Source organism: Podarcis gaigeae, assembly GCF_964106915.1.
Source record: "Podarcis gaigeae genome assembly, chromosome: 14".
Taxonomy (NCBI): Eukaryota; Metazoa; Chordata; class Lepidosauria; order Squamata; family Lacertidae; genus Podarcis; species Podarcis gaigeae.
The window spans coordinates 31,840,644-31,856,615 of record NC_139690.1 but is presented as its reverse complement, the minus strand read 5'-3'; positions in this window follow the sequence as shown (position 1 = coordinate 31,856,615).

Here is a 15,972-nt window from a genome sequence, read left to right as displayed (position 1 = left end):
AGGAGGTTTCTGCACATGCTGCAGAGGGAAGTGAGGGGTGGATGGGGCTCATCAACCTGGGAAGGCGGCCCATCTAGGAGAAGGAAAACGCTGGTCCTAAAACTCCACTGCCTTGTGGGACATCTTCGAGAGAAGAAAAGGCTAAGGAGTAAATCCTACACAAATCCGGAGTGGAGTTCCTAAGGCAGTTGGGATGGTGCTTTGTTTGACTCCTTCTGGCAGCTCCTGCAGCCAAGCTGGTACCAAACATTTTGATCTGCTTTCCTTTGGACCACATCAGCAAGGCTGTGAGGGGCATCTTGTTGCCTGGGCAGCCCAAGACCTCCATACACACAGCCCAGTCTTGTGCCCTGGGGAAGTCACTTCAGTGCTACTAACACAGCGGTTTGACTTCACCCCCAAGGTGCACTCCTTTGTCTCCCATGATAGACATATGCCAGCAGCAGGTTATTTTATTGCTTACCCACACTCTTCACCAGAAGGTCCCAGGGTGGGTTGCATCAACAAAGTATACAAGTATAAATAAGGAAAACAATCCCATATACAAAAGTAATGCAAATGTTTACAAACAGTTCCACATATAAAGCACTTATATACAGTCATACCTCGGGTTGCAGTTGCTTCAGGTTGAGCGTTTTTGGGTTATGCTCCACGGCAACCTGGAAGTAACAGAATGTGTTACTTCCAGGTTTCCCCGCTCGCGCATGTGCAGACGGTCAAAATGACATCATGCGCATGCACGGAAGCTGCAAATTGCAACCCGTGGACACGGGTTGCGTTCGCTTCAGGATGCAAACAGGGCTCCAGAACAGATCCCGTTCATATCCAGAGGTACCACTATATATGTAGTGTGCTTTGCAAAGAAGCACCGGAGAGACATCAAATGTCATATTTTAAATGAGACTCCACAGATAAGTTGGTCTCTTTCTCCTGCCTCTCCTACCCTCCAGATTGCTGGGGTCCCAGAAGCAGCAAACCCAGGAAATCCTCCCATCATCTCCTTGTGTCTGTGCTAAGCAGAGCTCAGCTAGTGAGTCCTAAAGTTTTGTAGGAAGCAAAGCATACCCAAATTGCCAGTTCATCAGATTGGCCATAGCCATGGTCTCCATTTCTCTCTCTCTCCCCCCCCCCTCACCCCCTTCAGCATGCCCCAGCTGGATCGCATTACAACCCCAGGTGCAAAATAAAATGGCTTAAAAAGCAGGGGAATAAAAAAATGTTTCCATCCGGCCGATAAGGCGACAGCAGAGCAGTGCATCTCCCCCCTGCTGCTGCCCCCTTCCCCTACTCCGGAATTATGGCCAGAGATATGCAAATCGCTCCCTGGGGGAGGGAGAGGTCACCGGTCAAGCTCATTAGCACACGCTGAGTCAGAGATAATCAGACAGGAAGTGCTGATGTCACAACCCCACTCCCAACACACACACACACACACACACACACACACACACACACTGTCCTTTCCAGAAGGCAAAGTCTCCTGCTCCCACCCAGAGGCTGACCCATTAACCCTTTGCACTCCCCTGTCAATTTATGACCTCTTTCTCTGTCTCTCTCATTTTATCCTTCACTGGTCTTCACTGGCCCTGCAGGTGAGCCTGCTGGGAATCCTTCCTCTCCTTTGATCAAGCCGGGCTGTCAGGCTAGGGGCAGCTTGAGAAGCAACTGTAAAAATATCATGTGAGAGAGAGAGAGAGGAGGAGGAGGAGAGAAGCATTGGGGTTAGAACTGCAGCCTCCCCTTTCCTCAATGCTGATTCCCCCCTCCCACTTATCAGGAAGCAGGGATGTTACAAGACATCAGTTTCTCCTCCACTCTGGGCTCATCACATGCAGCACTGTTTCTAGTTGCTGCAGATCACCTTCCACCAAAAGTTGCATTATCTGTCTCACTGTTTGCTGTGTACAGTCATACCTCATGTTACATTTGCTTCAGGTTGCGCGTTTTCAGGTTGCGTCCCGCAGCGACCCGGAAGTACCGGAAAGGGTTACTTCCGAGTTTCGCCGCTTGCGCATGCGCAGACGCGCAAAATGATGCCACCCACATGTGCAGAAGTGGTGAATTGTGACCCGCGCATGTGCAGACGCGGGTTGCATTCTTTTCAGGTTATGAACGTGCCTCCAGAACGGATCCCATTCGCAACCAGAGGTACCACTGTAGTTATGTCGGTTATATAAATTACACAAGTTACATTGTCCTTACATTATTCCACCTCATTTGTTTCAGTGTAAACATGCCTTCAGTGCAAAGCTTCTCTCTCTCTCTCTCTCTCTCTCTCTCTCTCTCTCTCTCTCATAACACTAGAATTTGGGGAGCGTTAGGACGGATAAAAGGAAGCACTTCTTCACATAGTATATAGTTAAACAATGGGACTCACTCCTACAGGAAGCAGTGATGGCCTCCAGCTTGGATGGTTTTAAAAGCGGATTGGACAAATTCACGGAGGAGAGAGCAATCAATGGCTCCTAGCTGTGACAGCTATGATCTACCTCCACAGCAAAGCTGTAGTGCTTCTGAATACCAGTTGCTGGAAACCGCAGGAGGGGAGGGTGCTTTTGTGCTTGGGGTCATGTCTGTGGGTTTTCCCCACAGGCATCTGGTTGGCTGCTGTAAGGCTCTTCATATCTTCAATACATTTGTGAAAGCACCTGAGCACTTTGGAAGGACTCAAAATAAAAATAAATAGTATGCATTTTCAAATCTCTGGTTTGAGAACCAGGAATGGGGGATACATTTGGTTTGGTTTGCATCTGAATGCAAACCTACCCAACTCTTGCTTCCAAAAACTATACATGAACGGAAACAACATTTGGAATTCACACTTCTTCGAATTTTGCAATGCAGTTGTCTAATCAAAGACTATGTACCAAAGTGTGTGTGTGTTGCGGGGTGTGTGTGCATGATAAATATATATATTAATGAAATAACATACACAAATGCATTGTATCAGGGGGATTTTGCCTGTAAGCAAAACTGCATACTAAAGTGTGTCTTATTTCGGAAAATGGATACTAAAAAAACCTGATGAATTTTCATGAGGATTTATAAAAAATAAACTGATGTGGAAATGTGGTGGACAGAACTTAAGACAGGGTGGAAATAAGAAATGGGAGAAAACTGAAATGGTCAGATTTGCTCATCCCTGTTATCATTTCCCTTTGGGCGTGTAACTGATAAAGCGGGGAGGCGGGTGAAATACTCCCTCTGGAAGAGATCTCTGCGCCAGGAGCCAATGCTTAGCTATGCATTCCTTTGTAATAAGGTATTGTGCCTTTATTTGTATGCATCCTTAGGTAAAGCGCACACAAATACACAACCCCAGGCAGCAGCTGCTGCTTTGCAAACTCGGCGCCCCGTAGCATAAAATTGAATTCAGTGTGGAATGTGTAGCTGCTGAACTCCAAGAGGAAAGGAAAGCGGGTGAGGGGGGGGGAGAGAGAGACATCCGTTTTCCCCAGAGTAATATACTTGGTCATTCCATGGGGGTCCTCCTCTCTCTGCAGCTATAGGAGATCGAGGCTGTTTCTTTCTGTGGGGCTGGGGAGGCAATGGGATCACATGTGGCAGCACTATCCTGGGAAGTGATAACCAGTTGTGGTGTAGTGGTTAGAGGGTTGGAAGGGAACAGGCTCCAAGTCCTCATTCAGCCATGATGTTCACTGGTTCTCAGGCCACAGACACACCATACATTGAAAGCACGAGGATATCACTTTAAACAGGAGTTTGTTGTGGGTGGTGAGAGTTGTCATGAGACCCCTGTTCCCCTCACAGTTTCCTGGGAAGAAGCATTGGCTGTTGAACCACTCTGGGAACTGTAGCTCTGTGATGGGAATAGGGGTCATGTAACAACTTTCAAGGGATGTGGGTGGCGCTGTAGGTTAAACCACAGAGCCTAGGACTTGCTGATCAGAAGGTTGGCAGTTCGAATCCCAGCGATGGGGTGAGCTCCCGTTGCTCAATCCCTGCTCCTGCCAACCTAGCAGTTCAAAAGCACATCAAAGTGCAAGTAGAAAAATAGGTACCACTCCGGCGGGAAGGTAAACGGCGTTTCTGTGCGCTGCTCTGGTTCGCCAGAAGCGGCTTAGTCATGCTGGCCACATGACCTGGAAGCTGTATGCTGGCTCCCTCGGCCAATAAAGCGAGATGAGCACTGCAACCCCAGAGTCGCTTACGACTGGACTTAATGGTCAGGGGTCCCTTTATCTTTTAACAACTTTCAACATCCTTAGGGAAGTTTTTAAAGTTCGATGTTTTATCGTTTTTTTAATATTCTGTTGAGAGCCACCCAGAGTAGCTGGGGAAACCCAGCCAAATGGGTGGGATATAAATAACAAATTATTATTATTATTATTATTATTATTATTATTATTATTATTAAAGAAACTTCAGTTCCCAGGATTTTTTTGGGGAGGGGGGAAGCCACTGAGGCTACATTGAAATGTTGCAGCTTTCACAGTTCTGTCTTCCATGAAAGGAGCTTCCCTTGAAGTTGTCTCCTTTGACTCCCCTTCCTTCATTATCTTTCTTCTAGGCTTACTGCCCACTCTTTTCCCTTTTCTCAAGTCATGACCTTTTGGGGCCCCCGCAGCCTTCAGCCACGATGACTCCAATGCCCTTTGAACTGCACAGTGCCTCCTGCACCTCAGTCAAAGAAACCTCCCATCATCGCAGCCGCATCATTTTCCTGCCTCCAGGCCCCTGTCCTCAGCTTGAATGTTTGTGAAGATTCTGAGGCATCGCGGCAGTTCTGTCAATGGCAGGGAGGCTGGGAGCTGCCGGTTTTCGAGCCTCTCACACAGCTAAGTTGCAGAACCTGGCAACCTTCTCTGCGGGAGGCTGCAAGTTCTCTGGCACGTCTTCTTCTGCTCCTTGCCTTGCCCTCCCCGGTAATAAAGCTACTTTCAAGAATTCCGCTGTCTCTCGGATTTAGGCGCTAAGCTCTCTGCTCTAATTACCCTCATTCTCTACCGATCCCTCCCCTCCCCCCACCCGGGGACTTTTCCGCCGGTTACTCTGCCAGCCTTCAGCACGCACGACTGCACAGGTGGGTTAGAACATAAAAGGATCTCTGTTTTGAGAAGGCTGCCCCGGAGTCTCTCCCTTTGATCCCCTGGGCCGCGAGATGTGATGTAATAACCTGTAGAATTATACAGTAACAAATAGAAATAATCCCATTAGCAACTGAAGATCAACAAAAGGACGTCGGCTGCCACCCTGGTAGAGGACCAGAAGGGGCTGAGACAAAACGACCCACTGATTCATACTGACTTTTTCGGCAGTCTTGAAAAACTGCCGCTCTTAAGGGATAGCTTTTGGGGGAAGAGATTTGCAAATCTTGACAAAAACAATACGCAAAAGCATGATGTAGCACAAGGCCTTGTTTTCCTAGCTGTGAGGCAGGAGTGGGGAACCTCTACTGCTGGGGCCCAAAGGTGGCTCTCCATATTTCCCTATTTGGCCCTTGGGAGCTCTGTTCAGGCCACACTGCCTCTCCCCAGGCCACACCTCTCACTGTCCCTTCCTACGGTTTCTTGCAACTGTCCTGCTCCAAACCTCTTTTAAAGGCATTCAGGAAAGTGCCCATCACTACCTCTTGTGAAAGTGAGTTCCACAGTTTAACTGTGTGAATAATGACTTCATTTGCAGAAGATTCCTGCCCCGAATCTTTCAACATTCAGCTTCATTGGGAGTCCATGCATTTTCTTGTTATGGGAGTGGGAGAAAGCATTTTCTCTATCCACTTCCTTTGTGCCATGCATAATTTTATAAACGTCTATCATGTCCATTGGTGGCACTTTCTGCTGCACCTGAGGGCTAGCTGAAGGGGCGCAGGGTAGGTCACATGATACACAGCACTCTGTTCACTAACATATTACCACTGCTTCCTCTCCCCTCACCTTGAAATCTGCTGCCTGAGAGTGAGGGTGGAGCCACCTCACTCTGCCCAACGATAGGGCTGACCCTACTGGACCAGCTCTGCTACAGTCTCAGGCATTCTGGTGGTCAGCAAAGCTGGATGTCTGTTCTCAGATCTGCCTGGCCTGCTGTTCTCAGCTTTCAGCTCTCTCTTACCCCCCTGGGATGCTGACTCCAGGATGTCTGCCTTTTCCTGGGGCACATTCCATACATTTTCACATAAGTGCTCAGGCTACAGGAAGCTACTCCTTTTGTTGACATCATTTGGAAATTATAGTTTTGTCTGTTTTAATTGTTTCTTTAGACTGGAGCTTTTCTGTTTTATTCAGTTGTCCTCTGCTGTGTGTGTGTGTGTATGTGTGTGTGTTGAAAATTAACAAATACAGTTATGTAGAATTTCTTTCTGTGCTCAAGATGCCTGACGTACATTATTCTCAGAAAAACAATCCTGTTACTTACCTACCTCCTCCTCCTTTTGCATATGCTCCAAAGACCCCATTTGCCTGACACCTATTTACTGGACACAGAGCCAGTATGATGAGAGCTTAGTTTGTCAGGCCAACATCAAGAAGATAGCAGTTCCAATTCCCACTCGGCCATTAGTAATCTCTCTCTTGTCACCATGGCCTACTTCACAGGGTTGTTGTTTGGATAAAATGGATATGGGGAAAGAACCATTGTATTCTGAGCTTCTGGAATGCAATAAATGAATGAATCATTATTCCCTTCTCATTCTCTATCTTTCTGACACCCTTTCTTTCTTTCTTTCTTTCTTTCTTTCTTTCTTTCTCCCTCCCTCCCCACATAGCAAGCTGCTGGAGAACAGCCAAGTGACCCTTGCCAGGGGTCTGAACCAATCACTTGCTGAAGGTTGCAGATATCCCGCCCCTGCCCAAAACTTGATTTGTCATTGCACTGGAGAGTGAGGAAGAGCCACACCTCCTCCTCTCTAGTGCACATGGCTGTTAATGCAAATGAGCACTAAGCCACCCCATGGCACGCAGTCTACCATTTTACACCTTGCCTCTGAAGAGTGTCGTTTTGAATGACAGTGTAGCTGCTAAGGTTTTCCAGCAAAGGTTTTCTGACCAGAAGTTCAAAGCCTTCTTTGCTTTCCATCTAGGGCAGAATCAATGCCTACAAAGGAGAGGATTAGTAGCAGGGAGAAGGGGCTTGAGGGCTGGTCCTTGGAATGAGAATAATAACCCCACAAGTGCCACAGTTTTCACCTAAGATGCTACAAGCTGGGAATGGAGGTTGAGCGATGGTGGCTTGACTGTGGTTCTAAGAGAATTCGTGGCTCGAGCGCTTTTTGAACCACGAATCTCCTGATTCACAGTTCTGTCTCAACACACAGGGAGACCCAGAGCAGCATCAGCAAAGATGCCATCGCTGTTCTCGCATTGCACATTTCCTGAGCAGCCTCCAAAACGGCCGCCGTTCATCAGCTCAGTGATATCAGCCACCCTTGACCCCTTTCCGAAGACTTTTTAATTCTCTTTGCCCTTGGCAATATTCCACCCCTAATCCTATTTTCACCAGTTCCTATCCAATTTAATACAGCTCCTGTAAGTCAAAATTAATTACGCTGGGCACTCTTGGTCACGAGGGGGAGAAAGCAGAGAGGTTCTTGCTCGCCACGAACAAAACAGGCAAGGCTGACTTGATACAGGAAGGGGTTTAGCCGGGGAGTCTGTGGCCAAAGATTAATCTCAGACCCAGCACTCCCCCTTCCAATTAGAGTGGTGTCTGGGTGTCTCAGGAGTGGGGGGGGGCTTCCAGATTGTAACTATCTGAGAGTGGGATTCAATCACATCCCCAAGCAAGTTCAACTTTCATAATTAGTTGATCTGGAGCTTTTGTTCAACAACTGCAGACTGAGAATGTGCTATAAAAGAAAAGCACGTAAAGAACCCTGGGAACTCTAATTTGTCAACGGTGCTGGGGATTGCAGTTCTGTGAAGGGAAAACTACACTTCCCAGTAGTTTAGGGAACGGCCGTAGCTCAGCGGTAGGGCATTCGCTTTGCATGCAGAAGGCCCCAGGTGCTGTTCACAATGGCATCTCCAGGTAGGGCTGGAGGGAAACTGCTGTCTGAAACACTGGAGAGCAGCTGCCAGTCAGTGTAGACAATACTGAGCTAGATATGACAATGGGTGTTACAGAATATAAAACAGCTTCCTATGTTCCTATGCTCAGTATTATTTTTTGGGGGGGGGAATGATGTGCTTTAAATGTATGCTGGGTATATAACCTCACTTCCTCCGCTCAAGTTGGGCTGTTTTGTGATTAGAAAAGCGACCCATTAGTCCGGCATCCTGTTCTCCCTGTGGCCAACCAGAAGCCTCAATTCTGGAGCCCCCAAGCAGGATCTGAGCACAAGAGCCCTCTCCTTTACTGCGGTGCTCAGTAACTGGTATTCAGAAGCATTGCTTCCTCCATCATTGCTAGAAGCCGCCAATTGCCTTCGCCTCCACGAATTTGCCTAATCCTTGTTTTAAAGCCATCCACATTGCTCGCCATCGCTGCCTCCTGTGGGAGTGAGTTCCATAGTTTAACACCTGCTTGATGCAGCACTCTCTAATCCCCCACAAAGAAAGCAGCATGAATGCTTAACAGGCTGTCTGGAAGGAAATGCCCATGTGCGTGTTTGTCTGTCTGTCCGGCTCGCCGGCTCGCTGGTTGGCGTCAACACATCTCGCTGGCTGCTCTCCACTGGCAATCCCATTTGAGAATTATCCATCTCATAGAGGTGGCCAACTCAACACCTCCGACATCCTCTATTCCCTGTCTCTCTTTTCTACTGAAGCCTTCCCTTTGCTGCCCCTCCCCTTTGTTTTCCAAGGACCAGATGGTAAAATATCTCCTGGATAGTACCACTTCAAAATGGAAGGGGGTGGCGTGTAATAATAATTGAAATCCTTCTCCAAGCAGAGGGGACTCTGTCCACTAGTATGTGTGAGAGGAGGCAAAGTCTGGCAGGGTCCGATTCATCCACTGAAAGTATTTGCAAGGCTGGCTGTGGATCATCTGGCTTTCTCAGTTCATGATGAGGAATGTCTAGTAGGGTGGAGTGTGACTATGCCAAAAATCAGGAGTGAGGAACTGGATTCAGCCAGCAAGTGGGATCCTCTCCTTCCCCAAGCCCACCCCAATGGGGCACCCACATGTCAGCCACCTGACATCACAATGTCATCATTTGTTCTCCTGCAAACCTTGGGGGCTCCCCCAAGCCTGCTGTTCTCTTTCTCTTCTGCATGGATGTTGCTATTTTGGCTCCATAGGACTAGAACTTGGAAAATGAAGATTGAAGTTAGTACATGATAACAAGGGGGGCGTGGCGTCCTGTAACAAAATGTTGTAGCGTGCAGTGCTTCCTCTTCCGGATTCAAGCAACTCATTTCACTCTACGTTTGGTCCATTCCCCACCCCACCCCACCCCACCCCCTGTTGTTCCAACTTCAATCCGCAATGGCATATCTAGGTAGAACTAGGAATGTCTCCCATCTGAAACCCTGGAGAGCAGCTGGCAGTCAGTGGCAGCAATACTGGGCAATGTGGCCCAATGATCTGGCTCAAGTTAAGGCAATTTCTTAAGGCCGAGACCCAATTAAGACAAGAGTGGGAGAGATTGGGGGTTTGGCAGAATAAGGCAGCTCCCTGAGTTTTGTAGCTAAAAGTCCAAGAATCTGTCCTTGACATATTCAGGTGTATCTGAGAATGACCCCTCTCCAAAACCCCGGAGAGCTGTTGCCAGTTAGTGTTGACAATAAAGAGCTAGATGGAGCAATGGTCTGACTCAGTAGAAGGCAGCTTCTTCTTCTTTTAATCTTCTTAATTGATTTTTCACTTTAAAAAGAAGGCATCTTCTTGATTTCACTCTCTCTTCCATCTGCTATACAGGAGTTATAGTACTGGTGTATTTTATAGAGCCATTGCAAAGCTGAACAGAAAGGATACATGCAAAAAAAAAAGGTTACAAAATTTATATACCACTTTATTATAAAGGACCTCTAAGTGGTTTACAAAAATATAAAATAAAAGGTTAAATTTTTCAGCAAACACAGTGAAAAACAGGTATTCAGAAAAGATGGTTAAAATCAATGAGAGTTCTGCATGCTCACCTAAGGTGCCAAAAAGACCTCAGCAAAGGTCCTGCCTGCCTGGTGTCACAGTCAGGAAGTTTCAAAGTGTGGGTTCTGCAACATTAAATCATTGATTTCTTGCAGGGTCAGCATGAGTATTCTGTGGCACCTGTAGCAGTACCAGTTCTGCAGCTCAAAGCGGAACACTGAAACTAAGAGCACTTTTTGGTCTAAAATTGATTGATTCCTTGAGTTCCTCTGCAGTGGCTGGCCATGGTGCTCCACTGAGTTACAACCCTCGCCCCAGGTATGTCCCTTTCCACATTTAACTGGTGAGGCTTTTCCTGGCATGTAGATGTGTGATCAGAAAAGCTACACGCACTCTTTTTCTTTGGGACATGCTCTTCTTAAAAGAAGCAGGACTAGTTTGCAAAACAGGATGCCTACGCTTTCTCTGGCTCCTTTACTATATCAACTGCCTTTTTTATGACTGTAAACGAGGATTTGGCTTAAAGAAGCAGCTTAAGCCAATTGTATCTGCTTCCTCCAATGAGCGGACAAACAACACGTTGTATCCCCAAGGCTTGTGGAAGGATCGTGTTTCTCTTTGGAAGGTGCTTAGATGGAATTTTCCAGGGATTGCAGAGTGTCTCCGGATCTTCATCTTGCCTGGCAAAAATAGAAAACCAAGCAGTGCGGTGTGGCCCGCAGAGGATCTTAAGATCCACAAATAGCAACACTCTAGAGGTCCTGGGCCCTAAGGAAGTCAGATTACCCTCAACCAGGGCCAGGGCCTTTTCAACACTGGCTCCGGCCTGGTGGAACGCTTTGTCTCATGAGACTAGGGCCCTGTGGGATCTGATTTCTTTCTGCAGGACCTGTAAGACAGAGTTGTTCCAGCTGGCCTTTGGCTTGGAACCAGCCTGATCTCCTCCCCCCTTATGTGATGGAACCCCTGTTTGAGGACTTCCCTGGCTTTTCTGGACCATGTAGGACCAGTCTGGATAGTTTCCCTTGGTGAAGATTTGACATTTTCTCTCCCCCCCCAACAGTTTTTGATCTGGGCTTCCACTGAAATGAGGCAGCATTTTAAGTAGTATTTTAATCTTGTTTTTAAGTTGTATTTTAATCAATTGTTTTTATACCTGATGTTAGCCGCCCCTGAGCCCAGTGTTGGCCGGGGAGGGCGGGGTATAAATAAATAAATAAATAAAGCACAGGATGTGCCCGAGAGCCGCTTTGAAAAGATGGATGACATAGCTGCAAGGACCAGGAACCCAACTCTGGTTGCAGGCCACTAGAAATATGCTTCCAACACCTCCCTCTGAGAGAGCATATTTTGGGGCCAGTCAAGAGGGAAAGCATCGTGTGGATTCCTTGCTTTTCAGAGGAGGCTCAGAAAGATTCATCATAGCTTAGCAGTAGAGCAGAGGGGGGGGGAACCCTTTATGAGCCTGAGAAGTGCATTCCCTTATAGGAAGTCTTCCAGGGTCCAGATGTCAGTGGTGGGCAGGGCCATGAGCAGAAAGAGCTCAAGCAACACATTTGAATTTTACCTGTGTATGGTAGGCTTGTTCTAAACACACACACTCTCACAGAGCTGCCTCTATCCTCCGCCCAGGCAAGCGAGCAAGAGTTCAACGACATATTCCCAGCCAGGCAAGCACACTTAGAAGAAGAAGAAGAAGAAGAAGAAGAAGAAGAAGAAGAAGAAGAAGAAGAAGAAGAAGAAGAGTTTGGATTTGATATCCTGCCTTTCACTCCCTTTAAGGAGTCTCAAAGCGGCTAACATTCTCCTTTCCCTTCCTCCCCCACAACAAACACTCTGTGAGGTGAGTGGGGCTGAGAGACTTCAAAGAAGTGTGACTGGCCCAAGGTCACCCAGCAGCTGCATGTGGAGGAGCGGGGAAGCGAACCCGGTTCCCCAGATTACGAGTCTACCACTCTTAACCACTACACCACACTGGCTCTCTTAAGGAGTGTGTGAAGCAGGTGCACCCCAAAGAAAAGGGGTTGGAAGGTGTGTGACTGGAGAGGGGATGTCCCTCAAGGAGAACCCTGAGGGCCAGCCAGAGAGACCTGGACAGCCACATCCAGTTCTCCAGTCCTGGTGACAGAACATCTGCTTTTGCCTGCAGAAGGTCTTAGATCTTCAATCCCAGCATATCTTGGTGGGGCTGGGAATTTTCCATGTCTGAAACCCTGGACAGCTGCTGCTAGTCAGTTTAGACAATACTGATCAAGATGAGCTGTTGCTTGTACTACTTATAAGACAGCTCCCTCTGCTCCTGTGAGGTCAGTTAAAGTAGGCACCCCAGTCAGCAGATGTTGGGTGCCATTAAGAATAGGAAGGGGACGCGGGTGGCGCTGTGGGTTAAACCATAGAGCCTAGGACTTGCTGATCAGAAGGTTGGCGGTTCGAATCCCTGCGATGGGGTGAGCTCCCGTCGCTCGGTCCCTGCTCCTGCCAACCTAGCAGTTCAAAAGCATGTCAAAGTGCAAGTAGATAAATAGGTACTGCTCCGGCGGGAAGGTAAACGGCGTTTCCGTGCACTGCTCTGGTTCACCAGAAGCGGTTTAGTCATCCTGGCCACATGATTACCTTTACCTTAAGAATAGGAAAGAGCAAGGGGTGCCAGGGGGGGGGGGGAGATGCTTCCAGAATTTCACAGCCAAGCAGAGCTTGAGATACCTCAGCAAGCAAACCACTCTGACTGGTTGCTAGGCAACACCTCCACCCCTCTTGGACAGCGGTCAACAGAATTAACCCTTACATTCCTGAATGAATGATCCCTGCTGCTGTACTTCCAACACCCAGTAGCTTTGTGCTGTGGTCACCCCCCCCACACACACTGCCCTTCTGGTTAAACCCCATCTAGTTAAACTACTCCAGTGGAGGAGGAGGGCCATTGCAGAGTCCTTTGCCAAGGACCCCTTAACACTGGGAGTGACCTCTACAGATTTCTCATGTACTTAAAAAAAAATAATCATCATCTAGGATAGTGATGGGGAACCTGTGAGCCTCCAGATGTTTTAGACTCCAGCTCCCATCAGCCCCAGAATGGCCACTGATCAGGAATGATGGGAGTTGGAGTCTGGCAACATCTGGAAGGCCACTACAGCTTCCCCACCTCTGGTCTGGGACACAGACACTCTCGCTCCTACAGCCTCTCTATTTTTTCAGATCTCTTCTTAAGAGGAAGCAACTGTTTGTGAGCGACTCGGTCAAAGTTTTCCTTTTCGTCGGGAGACGTCCTAAGGGTTAAGCAAAAATTGCCCACTTGGCTTCTCGAGTGGTTTCTGCAAAGCCTCATTACAGCTGAACTGAAGTAACCACTAAATCTTGTGTGGTTCCAGAGGTCGCTGACGTTTTGGAATACTGGCGCCAGTTCCAAAGGAAGAATTTTTCAACTCTACCGGGAGTAAAATTCTGCTGCATAGACTGAGCCGAACAAGCGACAAAGTGGGGCTGGCGGGGAGGGGGTCGTGGTACCTCACAGCAGCTGGGAAACGCCAGGCTTGCTTCCTATAAATCATTGAAGCCTCACAATCCTTCGGTGATTCCCCAGCGCTGCAGCGCAGCGTCACCGGTAGGGATGGAGGACAAACTTGCTTTGGTTCAGATCTGCAAAGCTGCCTCGTTCTCACTTTCCAAAGCAATGTGCAAACTGAAACTCAGCTACCCTTTGACTGTTCCGCTTTCCTGAAATTTGCGAGTCGGTTTTCCATCCAACTAATATGTACACAATGTATAAGTGGGAGGTATATTAAAATGCATAGATCTGCGAAAACAACATATAAAGTGCATTATATTGGGGGGGGGGATGCAAAATGTGTGTATCAGGCTAAATTACATAACAAAATGTAGATACATGATCCATTTACACTGAGATGCTGACCAGTTTCAATGAGGACCATCTATCTATCTATCTATCTATCTATCTATCTATCTATCTATCTGACAATTCAGTCCTGTGGCTTGAATTGAATTGTGAATGAAGCCTAAGTGGCAATAAAATTTCTGTATACTGGATGATATACAACTATGTTAATTTTTGAACTGCATTGCAAGTTTCAGAAAACAGCAAAAATCCAAAAGACAACCATTTCCCAGTCCATGCATTCATCCAGGAGGCATAAATCAGGTCAGCTGCTATTCACAGAAACCGGGCTCCTCAAACATGCCTTGTACTAGTATGTTCTCTCTGACATGCTGGCTTCCTAGGTGTAAAGTGTCCACTATGAAGTTTAACCATGTGATCTGCTGTTTACATTGATGGACTGCGAGTCAGGGAGAGATGAATCCATCAATTTAGATTTCCCACATCGCCCCATTTTCATAATCTCGAGTTCAGTTCTCCACATTACCACATCAGTTTGTGATTTTTAAAAAATAAAAAATTCCCCATGAAAATTCATAAGCATTTTCATGCAAAATTCTCCTAATATGCCCATGTCTGTATGCAAAACAATATCCTCTAATACAATGCATTTTTGTATGTTATTTTGACTAATATATGCATTTATTTGCACACTTTACCCCAGTACATGCATTCTTGTACAAATTTTTGACTGGAGAATTGCCCTGCAAAATTCAAAAAAGTGCAAATTTCAGAAGATGGTCGCATTTGGGTTTGTGTGTTTTGGGGGGAAGTTTGCCTTCAAATACAAGCTGAATTGATTTTTTTCTTCTTTATTTGATGAAGAAGTCTCTCGCTCTTGGTTCTGCTGTCTCCTCCACCTGCAATATCAGAATAATCATACTGATGTACCTTACAAAGCAATTGTAAGGGCTAGCAGAAATGATGCATGCAGATATATATGCAGAGAAGAAGGTATGTTCGTTTTTAAATAAATTGCATTTATTTATTATTTCATAAAATTTATATTCTTGGCTGCAAAAAAGAAAAACCTCAAAACGGTTGACAAAAACAATAAAACAAAATGATCAGTAGCAAAGGTTTTTTTAAAAAGCTATTTAAAACATTCAGGGAATAATTACAATCAGTGATAAACTAAAAACAAATTAAAACACATGTAAACTTTCCACATATCTTGGTAGGCTTGTCTAAATAAAAATGGTTTTAGCAGGCACTAAAAAGAGGAAAGCGAAGTTGCCTGCCTAATGTCAATAGTCAGGGAGTTCTATAGTGTGGCTGCTGCCACACTAACAGATTGAATTCTTGCAGAGGTGGAAATAAGTATTATGTGGCATCTGCAACGGTGCCTGTTCCACAGATCGAAGGTGTCAAGTGGGCAAATATGGTGAAAATCAATCCCTCAAGGAAACTGGTCCCAAGTTGTCATGGGCTTCATATGCTAATATTAATGTCTTGAACTTGGCCTGATAACAAACTGGCAGCCAATGCTGGCCTCTGAGCACAAGTGTTGTGTGTTGACAAGGCTTAACTCCTGTCAGCAATCATGCTGCAGCATTCTGCACTAACTACAGCTTCTGGATCGAGTGCAAAGGGAAGCTCCATATTGAGAGCATCACGTTAATCCAGTATTGAAGGAACCAATGTTCGAACTACTGTGGACAGGCTTTCCCAGTCCAGGAAATCATAGAATTGTAGAGTTGGAAGAGACCACAAGGTCCAATCTCTGCAATGCAAGAATATTTTGCCCAACGTGGGACTTGAACCTACAGCTCCGAGATTAAGCGTCTAATGCTCTACTGACTGAGCTAAATGCAAACAGAATCCAATTTCTCCCGCATCCATGCCCTCAGTAATAATGAGCTGCTGAAGGGTACGTGATATGTAGAGGAACCACAAAGTCTCTGTCAAGAAGAGCCTACCTAATGAGGGGGCAGGATGAGAGGGAGAGCAAAAGAAATTGCAGAGAGAAACTTGCTCTGAAACAGATCCATCTGCCAAGCAAACAGAAGCCACCAGCTTGTGAAGCTGTCAAGGCGTAAAATTAATGAGGCAGAAGTGAGACTCCGAGAGAGGAGGCTGGATTTTGGAGC